The sequence below is a fragment of the Python bivittatus genome, unplaced genomic scaffold, assembly GCF_059951505.1.
Source record: "Python bivittatus isolate LINGU-HERP-01145 unplaced genomic scaffold, Pbiv_v1 ctg000480_np1212, whole genome shotgun sequence".
In the NCBI taxonomy this organism is placed as follows: domain Eukaryota; kingdom Metazoa; phylum Chordata; class Lepidosauria; order Squamata; family Pythonidae; genus Python; species Python bivittatus.
The window spans coordinates 4712728-4733588 of NW_028277075.1; the positions used below are offsets into that span (position 1 = coordinate 4712728).

Here is a 20861-nt window from a genome sequence, read left to right on the forward strand (position 1 = left end):
GGTCCTGCCTGTGTACAGGTCACTGTCTCTCTCACACACAAACAAATGACTCTTCTAATGAAACATCGTAGTAATCTTGTGCCACCTTGACTCCCAGCCATTCATTTTGGGGGGGGGGGGGGCTGTTTCAATAGCCTGCCGAAAGAATCAACCAGCCAATTGCTGGGGGTGGGTTTGGGGGTTGAGGAGAGAATCGCTGGAACGGGCCGACAGAACAGACACTCAACTCTACCTGGCAAGTCTGGGTAGGAGTCCTCCTCCGACTCCGATGCTTATATAATCCCCCAGGCGCCTCTGGCCGCGCAGCACAGAGCAAACTTTGGCAGCGGCAGCCGCGGGTTTCTCTCGGGCTGCCTTGTGCAGGGTCCGCTGCAGCGCGGAAAGGCAGGCGGGATCCCGACTTCGGCGCCCTGATCTCCTCCTCTTCTTCTCCCCCGAGGGCTGGTGGCGCTTGCCTCCGGTGCCGCTGCCGCCAGCTCCGGCGCTGCCTTCCCTTTTCTTCGCCTCGCTCTCTTACGAGGCAGCGACCACATCCTCCCCCTTTCTCCTCCAACTCGAAGCTCGGGACTCCGGCATCCCCAAGAATGCCCGGGCGGGCAGGCGCACGCACGCGCGCGCACACGCCTCCTTCCCACCTCCCAGGGAGAGCAGCGGGGCGCGCGCGAGAGAGGCGTCGAATCCCACCAGCTCCAGGCAAAAGGAGACGCCGAGAGGAGGCGCGAGGCTGGCGCGGATCGTTTTCCCTGGGTCTTCGGAGATCTGGAGAGCGGATCACACGGGGAGGAGAAAGCCCAAGCAGGCAGGAACTGGAGCGATCACAAGCAGCGCCGGGCACTTGCAGGCGTGCGCGTGTGGAGCGGGAAGCGTGCGGTGTGTCTGAGATCTCCTCCCTCCCTTTCTCAAAAGTCCAGAGCCTGCCTTGGAGAGCAGACGCTTCGCAGGTTGATCTTCGGCGTAATGAGGTCTCGGATCCGACTCTTCCCGGCTAATGCAAGCTGTGCCCTCCCCCTTTTCCTCGCTTGACACCCCAGGGAGATGTTTACAGTAATGAATTCAGTTGATAGCCATCTCGCGCTCTCTGCCTCTCGCGCTCTCCTGGAGTCCCTCCCACATTTCTAGTTTAAAGAATGCTTGGAAGGCAGGGCCGTAACCTGAAAGCTTTCCAAGATGCAAAGGCGGTTTAGGATCCTTAAAAAAAGAAAGAGCAAAAACGAAAGAAAAAAAAAAAAAAACCACCTTTAACCCATCCTTCACCAGAAACCTCTTCAGCTATAAAGCGGCGTTTCTGCCCGGATTAGTTTCTCTCCACCCATTTTTCTTTCCGTGCGCATCTTTCAGATAGAATACGGGAGGCAGTATCGAGTGGCATCTCAGAGCTTCGCCTTTTATTTCTCGGCTTTGCCCCTTATTTGCGGACGGGCGCGCCGGCCGGCGAGCGCGCGCTTGCCTACGGTAAGGGCTTTAATTGACCCAACAGAGATTCCTTGACGAAAGAACGATCATAAGAAAAGGCTTCCCATCTCTTCAGAATGCCTTTGCTGGACAGAACCCAGACTTTTCTGGTGTTATTAAAATTTTCTCCCTCCCCCCCCCCCAAAAAAAGCAACAGTCACCACCCCCTAGTGTTACCATTATTCTGAGATGCCTGGGAACCGTCTGAAACTCAGCTTCTTTAAACTAACCTTCGAAAAAAGGATCTACACCCGGTGGGCTAAACTCCATTAATGAGAGTAATTACGGCAGAGAAACTGTGTTAAGGAAAAAAATCCTCACCAAAGGGGATTTGTTCTAATGGTCTACGATTCTTTCCTCCCCACTTCTCTAAATTTTTATTTAGCAAAATCAAATTAGGTAGTAGACCAATAGGTCCCCAGAGAAGGAAAAACTCTTTTGTGTTATCTTAAGAAAACCAACCATATATTTCTCTACATGTCCCTCTGCTCCTAACAACAGGAGTAACAACAACACATAATGCCTTATCCTAAATGATACTGTTTCCAGTAAACCACTGGGGAGGGGGCAAAAGAGACAGATTTAAGATCCTCACTTAGTCCCCAAACAGGGGTTCCAGTATGTTCTCACAGTTTTAAAGCTGCAATGCTAATGCAGGAGACAGGAAAGGAGAGTGGTGTACCTGCTAGATCTTGCTGCTTAAAATATACATTATCCAGATTGCATGTTTTAGATTATTTTTAGTGCCAGGGGTAGTGGAAAATCAAATTTGGGAAACTGATCAATGCCATGTGTCCAAAGTTTTGGGAGAGATTTTGTTTAAGCATTGAAAGGCCCTCAGGATTTTTTATGCTGTCTTCAGCTCCATAATCTAGAGTTCAAAAGTGGTGGACTGGGGGAAGGCTGGGATATATTACATGTGCATTTTTCAAAATCTGGCAACTGCAATATCAAAGTAATAAATAGAACAAGTGAAAGGTCCATCTCAGAACCAACACTATAGGTAAAACTTCCACATGAACTCGAAGACAATGCATATCCTCATACAATCAACAATTCTCAAATATTCAAATATTAGGTGCTGGCTAATAGAGCAATTCCATGGAAAAGAATCCTGTTAAGTTCAATAGGACTTACTTTAAGAAGTGGGTGCAAGCAACTGAAACCAAGAGACAGCACTGTAGCAGGCCTAAAACATTCAAACATCATCATTGTGACAAGCCATTTCTTCCCTGCTGATTTATAGTATCATCCTAACATTATTGTGGCAGTATAACTGTGTATTCATTACTCTTAGATCAGCACAGCAATGGTTGAATGACGCCATATATCATTAGTGAGGAAATGGCCAAGACTGTCTAAAGAGAAGTGCCATATTGACGGTAAGAGATGGGTGGCAATATTTCACTCCTTTCTCCTTCATGTACATCTTCAAACATTCTCCTCAGCGCCTCCCCCATAACCCAGGTCAACACTGCAAACTAAATCAGAAAATATCTTTAGGCTGGTTTATAATGCAGCCTAAGAAAAATGCATGGGGTAGAGGTTGTGCCAATGGAAGATGGCTGGCCAGCCCCATGTAATGGCCATTTGCAAACAACTGGCCAGGCAGCCACAGGGGCAATATCCTCACCCCAGGCTAGGAAAGTGCTATCACCACGTGGGCCAGCAGTATGTAATATTCTGTGGGCCTAAACCAGGAGCCTGCTACAAATCCCATTTCCTTCAGCCAGCAAAACTGGGATTATGGGGGCTAGCAGTCCAACGCCTCTGACCAGAGCGAGATTGGGAAAGCTTTCTTACACTTCCACCCAGATAGAAATCCCACAGCCAGGCATGGAGCGGGGCGGGCCAGACACGTTCGCCGTTGGCCGCCCGCCGGAGCAAGCAGCCCTCGGAGTGCCAGAGAGGCTCCGCTGCCGTCGGCAGTGTGGAGGAATCCCCGCCCCCTCGAGGGTCCCACCCACCTCTTGGAAACACAAAATCGCCGGTGCGCTGCCGAGCCCGCCGAGGGAAAGGGAGGGAGAGATTCGGCGAGCCGATCCACCCAGCTCTGACCGAGAAGGCGCTGTCAGTCGGAGAGCAGGGAGTTTGGCGAGCAGAGCAGCCCGGCTCCGTTATAAAATACGGGCGGGAAGTTTTGCCTGTGGAAAGCTGCCACCAAATCGAGGGTCGATCTGTGATTTGCTAGTTCACAGGACCTCAGAAATATGGAAGATTGGAGGACTTGAAGGAGTTAATCACCTCCCTAGAGCGCGGCACCCCTCTTCTGCGGAGGCGAAAAAAGATATTGGCGGGGGAATAAAGGGGGGTTATTTTCTTCAGCAGGGTATTGGGATGAAAAGAGGAGGGAGCTAAGTAGGAAAAAGGGTCCCAGAAGGATTGAATCACTCTGTTTCCAACTGATTGATTCTGCCCCCTTGTAAGGTCTTTGTTTCTTTGCACAAGGGATGAGGGGGGAGGCAAACCCCCCCCCCCCAAGCTAGTCATTCTCACGTCTGAGCTGATGCATTTTGCCGGTAAAACCCTCTTGAACTCACCCAAGCTGCTTCGCGGCTAAATGCAGCCAGGTTTCAGCCGTGCAACCAACAAGCGTAGAACAGATACACTCCCCCCTCCCCTCGTCGCTAAAAGACCGGTGGTTTAGGAATGAAAACATGGGATAGTTCACCTCCCGACGCAACGCCAGGATCCACTTGTCATGGATCTTTTGGTAGGGAGGGAAATAACATTTTCGAATAGGAAATTGATCCTCTCCATGCCGGTGTCTGGCATGTGTGTCGAAGTGCCAAACTGCCCCAACCGAACTGAACCTGCCACGCTGAAAATCAGATTGGCAATGACGTAAAAGAGAACCGGGGAGTGAATGGTTTTAAGGCCATCATAGCACCATCATCACTCTCGTATTACTGGATGGACGATTCCTCGATTTTGCTAGGCGCTCCCAAGAACCTAACCTCGTACCCGCGGTCCTCCAACCACAACTTTAAACTTTGGCGAAACGCGTTTTCCCAAGTTCTTTGCTTATTCATTTCTGGATCAATGGATCGATCTTTCTTCTAGCGGTTGGGGAACGGGAAACCCCTGCAAAGGAGAGACTTTAAAAGGATGTCGCTTTACCTGTAGAGAAGACGGTCGCGCGGCTGGTCTGCGGTTGGATTTCACCCAAACCCCACTGGGTCAGGAAGGTGGAGGGAGAAGCAGCTCAGTCCTGGCATTGTACTGGTTTAAGGATCACCGCCAAGGTCTGGCTTGGTTCCATAGCTGGCAAGAGCCAAGCTCGTCCTCATAATCACACGGCTCCCGGCGAGCGCGAGGAGACGATCCTCCTGAGATGCTCGCTCAGCCGGGCGTTCAATCGCAGCACCCCGCGACGCAGGTCCGGCTCGTTCGCTTTCAAACCTTCTGCTCCCTCTTCCCCATCGCAACAGCAGATTTCCCCGGAGAGGGTCGAGGACCGGGGCCTAGAGCAAAGCACGGACGACCGTCTTCCCAAGTGAGCCGGAAAGGCTTCTAGCGAGTAGGTGCCACAGCAGCAGCCACACGCCGCGTCGCCTGCCTCGATCACACAGCGCCTTCCTAGAAACTCCGCCGTCTAGCAAAGAGCGGGAGGCAGCAGCGGCCGCTTAACCCTTTGCGGGCGTGACGCTAAAGGAAGAGCGGAGCCGTGTTCCAGCGTTCCTCCTGCCGGGGGACAGGGTTTTGTTATGGCTGGCCCCAGAGTGTCTGGAGACAGGCTCGCTTGAGGAAGCACACGCACGCACGCACACGCTGGGGAGAAAAAAGGCGAGGGGAGGAGGGAAGCAAAGCCCCACCCCTGGCAGAATTGCTTTGCGGATTAACTGTCCCCTCGGAAGGAAGGAAGGAATGAACGGCAGAGATGAACTGGGTCTTAACTCGGGAGAAGGGGAGGGGGGAGGTCTAGTGACGTCACGATTTGATGAATCTTCCCACCTGCTCAATTCTTCGCCCCACTTTTTTCACCCCTGCGTGTGTGCACCCGCTTAAAGAAAACCGTTCCGACCACCTTCCAGGACCAGTTTGTCTGCCCAGAAACGATTGCTGCGCGAGTCCGAAGAGTTTTGCGAAGGCGTTTTGTACAACCACGTTCTCACTCAATCTCTCCCTTTCTCTCTTGTAGACCTAAGGGAAAACAAAGTTTTACTTGAACCTCGATCTCTTTCGCTGTCCTGTTCAGATATGGGATACGAATTAAAAATTGATAATCGGGTCGAGAATACCTTGGAAACCCCATGTTTCACTTTGATGGCGTTATCTCATTCCTAGTCCATGTTTTAAACAGCCTTATATCTCTCCTTCCATTTATAGAGCAAGTATTTTGTTTTCCTGCTTAATCCAACACCGAGCCATGATGCGTAAACTTCTCTGCGTTCTCCCCATCCCCCATTTCTGGTTACTCTGCACATAGGACCACAATAGCTTCGACGTGCCTGTACTTTAGGAGGGAGGGCAAATGCACGTACATCAGTATCCCCCAAATTGCAATACATTTCATTGGCCAGCCTGGACATCAAGGAGAGTCGGGAAAGAGTTTCATCGATTCAACCACCATTGAATTCAGAGACAGAAGGAGTCTCCGGGCTGTAAACCCCGCGGCACATCTTGTTGCTTTCGATGTCTCTCTTCCCAGGCCAGCGGGGGTGTGGAGCTAATTCGAGCCGGAGACAAGACGGGTACGTTGGTATGTGCGCGTGCGCGTGTTTTGTGTATATTTGCCGGTAGGGAAACTTAGAATTCCTCAAAGGTAAATTCGCCTATGAAAAACGGGACAGGCAGCTGCAAAGAACGTGTTTCTTCGGGACGCGAGGAGGAGGCTGTTCTGCGATAAGTGGCTTGGGGAGGAGGGGGGAGCGCAGACGACAGAGACGATCGGTAGGCCCGCCGCTGGAGCTTCCCTTGGAAGCGGGGGAGGGGGGTCGTCCCGTTGGCCTCAACAATTTTTATCCGAGCTAAACACCTTCTGGCAAGACCGTGGAAACGGCGGCGGGATCGATATCTGCGGGCGGCTGTGCGAGAAGGACAAGGGAAGAGCCGAACGGGTGCGCGGGGTTTGAATCGTCGCGCTGCAAAACCCTCGGCTTAGCCAAGGTGGCAGTAGAGCATCAGAGGCTGGAAGGACGTGCATTCGCTCGCAGCGCCGAGGAGAGCTGACGAGCGAGCGAGGACATGTTCGCCTTAACCGACTAGCCCACGCTTCTTCCCCACCCCTCTGTTGCTTTTAAGTGGGATGATTTATCTCTCTTACCGCACCCCCGCGCTCTTTGTATTATTTATTTATCTTGGCTATTGCTCGATTACTTAGATTTTTAAACCCTGCTTTAAAACCAAATGTTCTTTTGTACTGTGTTTTCTTCAGATCCTTTCCATAGTTGGAAAATCACCTAGGAAAGGTCGAAGCCGACGTTGGAACAGCAGCGGGCGATGTGTGGCCCTCTAGATATTGCTGAACTCCAAATCCTATCATCTCTTACAGTTAGCCATAGGAAAATCAACCAAGCTGCATTCAGAAATGGGACCAAACAGGTGCTCTTTGTTGACCGATCAATCAAGTCATTCATAAGGCTGCAATCCTCTCTATACAAGCCCTCTTGGGTTTAATCCAGCACCGCTTTCTCGGAGCCATCCCGTCCGTTCGTTCAAGGGGAAAAAATTAAAGTTCTATTTTGTTATGGGGAAGAAGAATTAACCCAACCCAAATGCAAAATAATAATGTGAATTCAATCACTATATAGAGCAGAGAGAGAAGATCTGTGTCTCTACAGCTGTGGGGGAACTGCCATTCCCTGCAATCCACAATAGTGGTTAGGGCTGCTAGAAATACAGTTCAGCCCTCTGTCCCTGCCCCGATGTAAAGGAGGAGGAAAATATTGTTACCATGGAAATGGAGTGTGTCACTGTGTGGGTAGGGGGAAGGGGGAACCATCACTAAAGATTTCCTTCTACTAAAATAAAATAAAGGGAGGCGTCTGTTCCAACAGAAAACAAGCAATCTTCAGAAAGCTACCAACTCAGTGATATCTCCTGGTCTTCAGCTGAATTAAAAATCAGTGCAGCCTTCTTCCAAGTGCAAATGCTTCAGACTAGATGAAAAGCAGATTTTATAAATAAATAAATAATTTGTTCTGCAAGCTCTGCTGTGGAGTAGTATAAATCAGCTACTACCTTCCTTCCTATCTCTGTATTAGGCAAACATAAGTAACAAATTTCTGCATTATTTCTATAAACAAATAATTTGAAATTTGGCATTTTGGCAGAAAACTGGGATAGTGCTAGAATCAGAACACAGAACCTTAATAATAACTCACTCAAGATACAATAGTACACCAAAACAAACTTCTAGCTCAGCCTTGTCTGCATTGCAGACTCTACGCTGGTTGTGTTTCCATGCTAAATTAGGTCAATTACAAAAGTAGTGCTTGCAGTCACATGACATGCTATGCTTGGTTAGCGTTAATCTTGGTTATTTTTCCCCCTCCTTAATGACTTAGTGTTTTATGAATCCAGAGTTATTACTGCATGATTCAGTATACTGTGCAGATCCAGAGCATAAACGATGAATTCAATAATCCAGGCAAAGCTTATTGTCCTAACATAGCTGCTCACTAACAGAGGTCCTCAGGAATTTAGACAGAAGGCTATTCAAACCCTCTCTAGAGACCAAATGTAGGCCCTCTTGCATGCTTGGCAAGATGCTCTCTGACAAGTTCCTACAATTCATATATTCTCCTTCCCACCACTACTGGTGCTCCCCTAATTGCTGTCCCTCACACCCTTCCCAACAGTAGCACTAGCTCTTTTCCTTTATAACTTTGGAAAAGAGCTTAGATGAACTGCAGAATGAACCTGCAGCCCTGGGCATTCAGGAGAGTAAAGATGAGAAGGACAGGACTAGACCTCTGTGAATCTGGAAAGATATATGTGACCATGAACTTGAGATTCTACAGGGCTACAGTGTGCTCAGCCTGTGTTTAGTGGATCAATTAAACCATTTGATTTATCATGGAGCAGCACCTCATGTGAGCAGTCCGATGGGGAAGATTTGGATAGTGCATGGAAAATGGGTAACTGTGCATCTATTGAACTAAAAACTGAGAAACTGAACCCAGATAACCTGGGAGAAAAGTAAGGAGCAATTCTTGTCCTGCCAGCAAAGGTGGCCAGTTGCAGAACCATATTTCTCCCTTAGCAAGGAGAACTAATGAGATTTATCTTGGGGCTATAAATAATGAGCTCTTGAAGTCAATGAATCTTGGCATTTACTTGAATGGCTTGGAAATTAATAATAGCAATGGTAATAAGTTCCAAGCCATAATAGCAATAGCAATAGCAATGGTAATACTTAATCATGCTTTAAAATGTTGCAAAATGCCTTAAAATCAAAATCTCTTATTTTGCACAAAACTCCTGTTATTTTTATTACATATAATGCAGTTCTAGCAGTTTGTTTTTCAAAGAAAGCGTCAGTGAACATAATGGTACTGCCTCCTAAGAGTTCATTTCCAGGTCTGAGTTATTTATATGAAATCTGTTGCAAAATGACTTGAGATATAAGTCCATAGTAAATCCCAAGAATACAGAGGATTGTGTTGGTTGGAAATCAGGCACTTCACTTCAAGTTTATTGGCAAATATGTGCAACTTCTCATTTTATTTGGTCAGACAGACCCTTCCTTTGACTCATTTGACTCATCTTCTTATTTTGGCAAGTGAAATAAAAATTATGCACACTGCTGAATTTTTATTTATTTATACTGTATTTCAAATTTGTCACCACCCATCTCACTACAGAGTGACTCTGCAATTGAATACCTTTTTTAAAAAAAAATTCTGAGAAAAAAATAGAAAAAGAGAGAAACCTGACAAGAACATAAAAAAGTATGTTTTCCAACTCTCTGAGGATTAGCTGCTGCGTTACTCTCAAGCTATACAGGGCCCTCTCTGGGGACCTGAATAGCCACCCACACTCGCCATTTTAAAGAAAAGAGCCTCTTCAGTCAGGCCTTTTCAGATGGGTTAATGAAGATTCTAATTGGATTAAGGATTGTAGCTGCCTTTTAATGAGTTTTAACTGTTTCTTTGATTTTGCCTCTTACCTGCCTTGAGCATTCTAGGAGCAGAAAGATAGGATAAAGATTTAAATAATAAGGCAAAGGAAGGTCTGCTTTGAGTCAAGCTCAATTTCTAGCAACTTCATGGATACATCTATTTAGTTTTCTTAGTAAAAACACAGATGTGGTTTACCAGTGCCTTCTTCCAGGGTTTTTTTTTTTTTAGCTACAGATTGAGGATTTCCTGGTGGTTTCCCATCCAAGTATAAATCAAATATGTTCCTTCTTAGCTTTTTAAAATCAGCAAGATGCTGCCCCTGGAAGTAAACTAATCAATTACAAGTTTCAGTCCTAAGGTGAAGCGGGGGGGGGGGGGGGCTTAGCACACTGAAGGGAAATGAAGAAAAGCCAATAGATATAAGAATATTAAGAGATGTATTACTAATAGGACTCTGCAGAAGCTGCCTGATCTGTTTTAAAGGCCAGATCTGATGCTCTAAAAAATCCCCATCCTGCTCTGCTTTAGGCTCCCGGTAGCCTACCCCAACCTATTCTGAACTTGGGAAATCTGGAATTCTGACCTCCCATAATTTTGCATAGAAGAACTAAAGCATGCAATTATTTTTATAGCTTGTTATTATTATTTTTAAAATAGTACATGATGAAATTAGCAGAAAACTTAAGCCATTATAAAGGAATGAAATGTACAGATTTTTGCAGAAATCAATGCAGGTTTTTAAAGTTATTTCTTTAAAATCTGGTTATTAGAATACTCATAACTTTGTTTTTGTTTTGCTTTTCACCAAAACAGAATGCAGTTTATAGAAAATCTGGATTACTCTGAGGAATGAAACTTCTTGAATGTTGTAGAAATATGCTAGAATTTTCAAGTTATAGTAGTTTAAAAGCTGGTTTTTGTTTTGTTTTTTAAAGAAAGCTTAATGAAAATCATCCATAATTTTTGTTTTAAGACAGAATGTCATGAAAATTCTAAAGTCAAATCATGGAGAGTATCTATGGCAAATTTAAGAAAAATAAGAGGTTTTGTGCAAAAAGGAGGGGTGATGTTATATAATAATGATGCCTCTTCCTTAATGTGATAGAGCTGATTGTCAGAATTAGCTAAAATAGCTCACTAAATATAGCTCTATGATAGTGGAGAGCCATACATTTATTACTGGGAAATAATCCATGGAATGAATGATAAAACTAAGCTTCCCCCTCCCAAGACCACCACCCCCCACCGCCCAACTTTCCCAAATGCTGCATTTGGAACAATTGATGGTGATCTGATTAAAAGGGTTATTCTAGTTTGTGAACTGATCTCTCAGTTTCTGAATCTACTACACTTCCTTCCTTCTTCCTGAACAGACAACAAAAATCAGGGTTTGGTGAAGGTTTTTGAATCAGTACAGGATGGCTTGGAACCATTGATCCTCCCTCAAGAGAATTGAAGTCTGCCCAGAATTGTCCAGGCTTGCTCTAGTTTGGGATTTGCCAGATGTTGAAGTCTAGTCCTAGTTGTTGGATATTTCAAATGTCCCTATTCTTTCTCATGGGAAACTATTATACAGTACATCAAGCGTTAATTCTTATAAAATCTGAATGTGACTATGTCAACCTTGGTTTCTCTTAATTCTTCAGTTTTGCAAATTTGAATACTGGAAGAGAAGTATAATCTGAACTGGTCCCAAATGCTAGTGAGAAATGTACAGCCTTTAACAGCTACTGCTGGGGCCAAAATTCCTCACTGCACATAGATGGATATTGGTAGCAAATGATAGGGATGCTATGGAAAAGTGGTTTCCATAACATCCTTGGAGAGAAGAATTAAGTGCTATGTTTGGTAATTTGACAGTGAGAAAAATAACTTGCAGCCTTATGGTGATCCACAGAATATAATGGAGCTCTAATACCCATTTTCCTTGAAAGAATTCTCTCTTTCTCTCTCTCTCTCTCTCTCTCTCCCTCCCTCCCTCCCTCCTCTTTCCTACTACTTGATAATATTTTTAGCAAGAAAGCTACAAAGATATCACCCAGTTACAGTCCACTCTATGCCTTCAGGTGCAGCAATTTATTTCACTTGACAGACTTTACTTTTTAAAAATTAGCTTTGGTAGAAACATGGTCACTCACACATGAGAATTATTTCTTGCAGTTCCTCAGTATCTCTTCCCATGGGATTCAGACTTTACAAGAGTCTTGCCCATTTCATCTGTAACACCCCACAAGGGTGTGTTAATAGTTTTTCAGCTTGCAGAGTCCTTTTTCTTTAAGCAAATTCAATCACAAGTGTATCCTCCAATAAACAAACCCAGTAAGGATTACACTGTAGTTATCTTTCTGCTCTCATTGCATCTGTGAATTGCCATCTGCCAATAGTTAAGGTGACCTCACCCTCTTGGGGAAGAATGGGTCAGAAGGCCATCTGAAGGGCATTGTGAGGATTATTCAATTATTCATTATTTCTGTCAGAGAAAGTCCCTCACATTTGCTTTGAGTTGGAGTCCAGCTGCATAAGCCTTGTTGAGTTCACTGAGGTAGGATCTAGCAAAGTTATCTATGGGTCTGTTGACCTGGAGGAAGATGTGCTGACCTGGAGGAAGAGGACAGAGACTTGGTGCAGTTAGAACAACCACTGGTGCATTAGATCCATGTCCTTCCTGGGTGGTCAAGGTGCCCCAGGAGGTGACAGCTAGGTGGATCCAAGTGTTGGGGAATTCATCCTTGAGAAAGATGGTGATTCCATCTGTAATTAAGGAGGTGGTAGTCTAGCCCCTCCTCAATGGATCCTACAGCATTGGATAATTTCTGACCAATTTCTCTCCAATTTTCCCTTTTCGGGGAAGGTTGCTAGGAAGTGGTTGGTCTGCAGCTTCAGCAGTCTCTGATGCCAAATTATCTGGACCCCTTTCAATTGGGTTTCAGGTCTGGACACATTACCAAAATGGCATTGATTATACTTGTTAATGACTCATGGTGAGACTGGTATGGGGGTGGTGCATCCATCCTTGCCTTCACTGGTCACTTGGTGTCCATCAGTACCATTGATCATGGAATTCTTCAGAACCAAATCAGGGGGTTAAGAGTGAGAAGCTAGACATTGCACTGCTTCTTCTCCATCAGTCAGTTGCTCCAGTCACTGTTGATTGGCGGGGGAGGGGGGGGAGGGACATACAGCTCTTGGCCCATGCTGAGCCTTATTTCAGGGCTAAATTCTGTCCTTGATCCTGTTTAACATCTGCATGAGGCCACTGGGTGAGCTCATCTATTGGCACAGGGTTAGATACCATCAGTAACTGGTCATAACTTTCAACTCTTGACCAACCAAGCCATGCCATTCAAGTTTTATTTTGATGTCTCTAGAAATCTGGAAGGGGAAAAAAGGCTCAGGATCAACCATAGCAAAACTGAGTGGCTGTGGATTTTGGGCTCACCTGAATCCAAAGAATTTTACAGCTTTGGGTGGGGCTGTACTACCCCAGCTAGACCTACACTCCTCCTGAGCTCATAGCTCCTTCTTGAAGGGCAAGTCACAATCATGGCTGAGGAGACCTTTACACAAATCCCTCTTTTGCACCAATTACACCCATTCCTGGATCCCTTATTCACAGTCATTCATGCCTGATCCACATCTCATATAAATTACTGGAAAGTTCCCTACATGAGGCTGCTCCTGAACGCCACTCAGAAGTTACAGCTGGTTCAGAATGTGACAGAGTAAATAATTACCAAAACACTTTGATGATTCCATATAACACCGCTGCTCCATGAGGTGCACTGATTACCAGTATCTTTGTCGGTGTAATTCAAGGTGCTGGTTGCGATTTATGAAGCTTTGATGGCACAGGGCCTGGTTACTTGTGGGATCATCTGTCTCCAATTACTTCTGTCCAATACATTCACTCAGGGTAGGTTTGCTTCTGGTCCCCTCATCTGACAGGAACCAGGAGTCAAACTTCTTTGTTACTGAACCTGCCCTACAGAAGAGCATTTCCCCCCAAGATCCAGATGGCCCTGAATCTACCTACCTTTCAGAAGCCTGATTTTTCCCCATGGCAGTGGATCAGTTGGTTTTGTACCCATCTTGATCTCTTTTAATTGTTTTTGGTTGGTTGAAGTTGCCTCAGGTATGACATGATACTTAATGTTTTCTTGGTTGTTGTGTGATGCTTTTATTTGTGTACTCTTCCTTGAGTCACATGTCAACTGAGCAACTATACAAATTGATTAATAAATTATAACTTCGAACAAGGTCAATAAATGTATAAGTCTTAGTTCCTTATATGCACATTTGGTGACACCTTGTAAGGCTGTATGGAAATTAAATCCCATTGAACACAAATCAAGAAATAATACCATTATAGTGGATTTCTCAACTGTCCTCATGTGTTAGAGAACAACTCCTGATATCTCTATCCACCATGGTTGGGGAAACATAGAGGATGGCAAAGAAGGGCAGAAACTTTATTTCCTTGTTGTTAACTAAATCTCATTGGAATTTCTGAGTATTTGAAAATATATATTAATTATCTTGATCCATCTAAATTAATTTTAAATCAATTTGATGGGGGTCACACTTTGTACTAAATAAACTTTTGTTGGTAATATAAGCTCATTCAATTACACATTGCATTAACTCATCTCTGATTTTAGCTCAGCAGAGACCTAAATTTCTGCCTTTGAAATGAGTGGAATTTAAAAATGCCTAATTTTGGTGGATCATGCCCATTCTAATGAAAAGCTTTTTGCTTCTCATTTTGTTTGCATTGTGTTTATGTAATATATAACTAGTCCCTAATGAAATTTCAACATGATATAGTCATAAGAAAATGATCCTGGCATATGTCTAGCTATGTTTCTACCAAAGCCAGAGAGGAAACTTTTCTAATTAAAAGAAAGGGCATATTATTTCTGCCAAAGACTATTAGCTTCCACAGTGGATAATCATAAGTTAGATCTTTAAATACTCTGAACAATTTTTTAAGATGATGATAACCTTCAAATTGGCTCATCAGCTTAGCACTCATATTCTCTAAGACTCATAACTAGTTAATTTAAAATTATTATTGATATTTACATGAACTAATCCAAAAAGTTCTGCTTTCTTCTGGCCAATTTCAGACATGTAATCATTTGCTTGAAAATCAGCAACAATACAAAATGGGTTCAATTGAAATTAATGAGAACAGAAGCAATTTGGAACAGTTAAAAAGACTGCAATCTGTACAGAGTAGTGGTAGGAATAGTCAAGCAGCATTTTCTCTGTGGCATATTGCCTCTGGTGTGGAAGTCACTTTTATTATAAATAAAATACATATGCTATGGAGGACGGTTAAAACAGCTGCTATAAATGATAAGATTTCAGAATTCAGCAATATCATCTGGGAAAAAAATGGGTTTTGCCTACAATCAGCCATGCTACTAATTTCTAGAATAAGAAACTAGAGTCCTTAAGAAAATGTTGTACGTGGAACAATATTGTTCATGCCATCTCACCTTTTTCATTTCTTCCCTCCTTTCTCAAGAACTGGATACCTTACTGTGGTCACTATGTCAACTTTCATTAAAAATTTGGAGGTTATCTCCCATGTTTTCAGGATAGGTGATCTGGCACTTCTGTATGCTCCAAGTCCTATTGATATGTCCCACATGCATTGGTGGTGATGCTATGTGCATTTGTACACACACACACACACAAATACATACACTTCTTTCTTACTTGTGTGCTCTCTTGTTCTCTCTGTTTCTCAGCAGAACAGGGCATTGCTGAAGAATACAATTTACAAACCATATTATGATTTGATTTTTTAAAAATATCATTTATCAGAAGTTGTAAAGTGCACAAGCAACTTACTATTATGTTTACTATGTCTGATTGTTATTGATGGGATTTCAATAGCCCAGAGAGTGACAATGCTACCAGTATGAAGAGAATGTGATAGTCTCCTTCTGACATGTTGCTAACATCACAAAAGAAAGGTGACTGGTTAAGAGAGAAAATCTTCAAGAACTATGGCATTTGCAATGTTTTTGTTTAAGATATTTTCACCTGACATTCATAATTTTCCCTTCTCCAACTGTGGGATTAATGCAAAATTTACATTGGCTCCAATGTATGAAATTTTAAAAATTTATTTATACTAATTTCTGCCCTGTATTAAGAGTTTTGACACTGCGCAAATAGCCTAAGAAGTTCAAACATGTTTTAATACCATGTCGTAAAATGCCTTTATTTTTGATGGGGTTTAAACAGAATCAAGTTTTTTTCTAAGATATAGGTGAATGAGAAAATTAACCAAAACAGTTAATTTCTAAGAGGAAATTTAAAGTACATAACCAAGACTAAAATCCTTTACATCAAGAGTGTGCAATTTTTATACAACCAAGGGGCTGAATAGTCTTTGAATAGTATGCAGGGAGTTGCACTGCAGTTATTTCTTTCTCAGTTTATTCCCCACCTTTCTCTTTATTCCAATATTCAAGTAATTAAAAAAAAGAGTGTAAAGCATAACAAAATTAATTTAATTAAAATCAAAACAAAAATGAAAAAGAATAATTCAAATTACCAATTAAAAGCATTGACAAAGAAATTATTTCTATTTCTATTTATGCAATTTCTATAGCCACCCATCTCAGTCCAAGTGACTCTGGGCAGCGAACAATTTAAATAATTGTGCTTTTACCATCTTCCTAACCACTGTAATGATGGGAGCCAAACACACATCTCCTTAAGAAGCATATTCCATTGCATGGGACTGTGTGGGATATAAACTGTTGGTTAAAATTACCTTTGACCCTCTGGGATAAGACTAATGTAATGCAGTCCTAGTCTATGGAATGAGCTCCACAGGACATGCTCCTTTCCCACATAATCAATAGTCAAGCCTCTGGCAGTGGGGACATCAGAAGGTTCTTGCCTACTGATCTAAGTAACTGGGCAATTTCATATTAGGAGAGGTAGACTATAGATTTAAGCCATTTAGATCTTTAATGATCAATAACCTCACTTTAAGTTGTGCCCTGTGGTAATAAGTGCAAATATCTCTATATAGATATAATATGGTCTCTCTGTCTTGCACTGGACAGTAGCCTAGTTGTCACATTATGCACCAACTGCAATTTCTGCATACTTTTTAAGGGTAGCTCCACCTAAAGAGCATTGTAGTAGTTGATGTGAGTTTTAATCAAGGCTGGACAACTGTCATTAAATCCAACCACCTTAGGAAGGGTACTAAAGCACTCCTTACCACAGCTACACAATAACAGCTGGGGTCATGGAGCACTCCCAAACTATCAACCTACTCTTTCTGGGGGTTGGGGGGTGGAGTGCAGCCCCATCTAGAATGGGTTTCCCTCAATCTCAGAGTCCAACTTTATCCCTAGCACTTCTGTCTTGTCTGGATTTAATTTCAGCTTGTTCTCCCTCATACAGTTTATTATCAAGAGTAGGCAGTTTCCAAGAGTGCTAATAATTTCCGTGATGTTGTAAGGCACAGTTGAGTATCATCAGCAAACTGATAGCATCCTAGACATAAACTTTTAATAGCCTTCCCTGGCAGACTCATATATATAATGAATAGCATAGGAAACAAGACAGAACCATATAGAATGCCATAAGTCAGTAACATAAGTTTTGAACAATAGTTTCCTACCATCATCTTCTAAGCTTATCTTCAAAGGAAGGACTGGAACTGTTGTGAAAAAACAAACAAACCAAGGTCTAACTCAGTTAGGTGGCCCAGAAGGATACTGTGGTTAATGATATCAAAAGCTGCTAAGAGATCCAAGTGATCTAGTAGGGTTGCATTTTCCCATCTAGTTTATGGCATAAGCCATTTAGCAAGGCTACCAAAGCATTATCTTGTGATGAATAAATATGAGTTGAATTGAACCCAGAAAAATCATTTTTATTCAGATGCTTCTGGACCTTTGAGGCCACCACTGTCTCAGTCACCTTACCAAAGAATAGAATATTTGAGACTGACCTATAATTAGAAATATCATCCAGGTCTAGAGCGGGCTTTTTCAATAAATGTCTTATAATTGCCTCCTTTAAGCAGACAAAAACGTAACCCTCACTCGAGGTGTTAATCACCATTTTTAACTATGGGGCCAGTTCCAATCCTTCCAATTTAATCAGCCCCAAAAGGCAAGAAACAAGTGACAGCTTTCATCCTTCCACATCCCCAGTCCATATCCCTGATATCTGTAAGTTGAAAAGAGTCCATATGACAAGCAGTTTGTCAAGGTTACCTCCCTGAGCCTCCCTCAGTATTGAAGTACAAATTTTAGTGAATCCTATCTTCTGCAAAATACAATGAAATTTTTACTCACAGGGAGCCTTCCATTATTCCATGTCCCTCCATCAACATATTGATAGATGCCACACAATACAGAAAAACATCACTGCCCTGTTCAGTGCAGAAGCAATGGAGTCCGAAAAATAAACGCTCTTTGCTTCATCCACTACTATGGAACAGAATTTTAAATAGCCCTAAAAGAGGGCTTAACTCTGTGTCAAATCTGATTAATCAGAAGAGTTCCTCCATTCACATTCCAACCTTTTACCTATCTGTTTCATTACTTTCAGTTTCCTGGTATACCAAAATGTTACAGCAGAAGCTTTTTCAAAGAAACAGTATCAACTGTCCAACCCAGCTCCATGTCCCACAGGAAAGCAAGGGCTCAACAGTACTGCTAATAGATGACGCAGAAAATTCTCCAAACATATTCAGAAAAAACATCTGGATGTATCAGGTACCAGGGTCATGCCATTTTAAGTAGTTCTTAGTTCCTGCAGATGTGTATAACAGATGACAACCTAAAACAAATCAGAAAGTGATCTGACGAAAGATATATACAGTAGAAAGCTCCTCAGTTTTCAGATTACCAGAAACCAGCTGAACAGAATACTATATCTAGCGCATACTTTGCTGTAGGCAGAAGTCCATGGATGTCCCAGCGGATGTAAAATCCTAAACCACACTTGATTGGACAACTGTATTCTGGATACAGAAATCCTCAAGATAGTCCAGTCCCATGCTAGAAATCACAACTGCTGTCTCAGGAAGAGAGTCTGTAGTGCAGTAGGATGGATGATACACTGATAGTATTCATATACTAGCTGCCCAAATGCAGCAGCAAAATTTCAAAACTGGTGCTGTCAGATGGAGCTTTTGGTCATTGAGATGGAATTCCTATACAATATAACCACAAAAGGGGGCATACTTACTATGCACCCTTGCCATCTTAACACTCTTCCTTGATCACACAACATTTACCTTATCCTCAAGTTATGATTACCATTGTCTTATGCCAATCTTTTGCATACTGAAAAATAACTAACCGTTGCTGATTAAGCTGCCAAGCATCCACTACAGCAGCCAGGATTTAAAAGGCTATTATTTAGGGCACCACATTTTTCACTCTATAAGTCCCCTCCGATCTATGAAATGCAAAGCTTTCTAGATCAACTCGTAATATCATAACTCATTTTTGAGTGATCAAGCACTTTTGCCAGTATAGAGTCTATAGCAAAACAACCATAGATTGTTTCAAAAATTCAGATGACCTGTAAAGGGCAGGGGAAAAAACGTTATATGGTATTTATCTCTCTAGTGATTCTACAGATTACTGCATCCTAGAGATAGCACCCTAGGGTGTAGTACTTATGCCTGGGAGTATGTCATTCAACAGGGTTCACTTCAAGATTAAACTCATAGGTGTCTACAAAGCCACCTCAAAACTATCTTTGAACATCTCAGTTAAGCTATTATTTATGTAACTGTTGTTTTGTTACTAGATAAATCACAAGCACAATATACTAAACCACAAATTACAATAACTGTTCACATTTAAATAAGATCAATTAAATTCAGTATATTGGGGAAACCTTGCTGAACTGTTGCATCTAGCAGTGCTTTTATCCTTGGGAAGAGCTCTTCTGTTCATCACAGTCACTGTAAAAGCCTTATGTTCTTCGTTATGCAATCATAACTATGAATACTAAGGAATAAGGTTCATTTAATACAGTGGAATATCCCTTATGCAATTCTTGACTAACTGTTATGCAATTCCTGAATAATTATTTTATGCTGGCACTGCTCAATTATAACTGCACCATTCTAAATAAAGTGATTATTTTATGAAAAGGTCAATTATTCTATACATACACACATGCACACACACTAAGCAATATTTAGAGAGCAGATGGTATCTATTTTGTGTATGGATATGCTTTTTACAAAATATTCAGGACATCAGTATAATTATATGATTATGTAACTGCTGGATGGAATGCTATGAATTCTTGACTATGCAGCATGCAAATAAACCTAATTCCTACAATCCTAGCTTTTTAATGAAGACAATAAAACCTGTAAAGCTTATGATAAAATGATACTGATATTTTGCAAACATCACCGTAGGAATGTTTAGAATTGAGTTCTCAAATTCATTCAAAGTTTCCCATGTTTCCTCATTAATAAAATGGCAAAATATGGGCTAGATGATACAACTGTTAGAAAATTGACTGAACAACCACACTGAGAGAGTACTCATAAATGGCTCCACAGCAGATTGGACAGTAGTGTTCAATGAAGTGCCACAGAGCCTTATGCTGTTCAACATTTTTATTAATGACCTGAGCAAATTTGTAAAAGACACAAGACTATGAGGACTGAGTAACACTTTAGAAATGAAACACAAGATCCAAAAAGAGCCAAGCAAGCTTGAACTATGGGCCAAAATGAACAGGATAAAATTGAAGAGGGAGAAATGTAAAGTCCTGCATTTAGGAAGAAAAACAAGTCCTATGAAGAATGATTAAAGAAACTAAATACATTAGGTTAGCCGACAAAAGAGAAGAGTGAGGGTAGGTACGATAGCAGTCTTCAGATATTTAATGGCTGCCATAAAGAGAAGGGAGAAGCCTTGTTCTCTGTTACCCTGGAGTGCAGCAGCGGAATCAAATGGATTGAAACTAAGGAAAGTAGGTACAGGCTAGATATTAGGAAGAATCTCCTGAGGGTAAGAGATGTCAACCAATGGAATAAGCTGCCTTGTTAAGTGGTACATTCCCTTCATTTGGAGGTCTTCAAACAGAGGCTAAATAGCCATCTGTCCAAAATGCTTTAGTGGGTTCTGCATGGAGCAAGGGGCTGGACTAGATGACTTTTGAGAATGCTTCCAACTCCATGAATCTATTTTTTTTTTCCTGGTTGGCTGGCAACTGGAGTTCCAGGGATAGCCCATATGTAGGCAATGATGCCCATTTAAGTGGAACACAAATTTTGAGGAAAAGGTTCACCCCAACTTTCAGCATAGATTAATCCTTGGA

General features: G+C 42.6%; 1 protein-coding gene across 2 annotated transcripts in view; it reads right to left on the reverse strand.

The window, feature by feature from the left end:
- Positions 1-5401, reverse strand: part of FLRT2 (fibronectin leucine rich transmembrane protein 2) — a 97157-nt gene extending 91756 nt beyond the window's left edge. The window contains exon 1 of one of the 2 annotated variants that reach the window (XM_088145259.1): positions 4573-5401. The gene's annotated coding sequence lies outside the window, so the exon portion shown is untranslated. Of the gene's footprint in view, positions 1-232; positions 1163-4572 lie in introns of those variants that run through there. The other variant, XM_088145260.1, reaches the window with a different exon arrangement.
- Positions 5402-20861: the final 15460 nt, after the last annotated feature.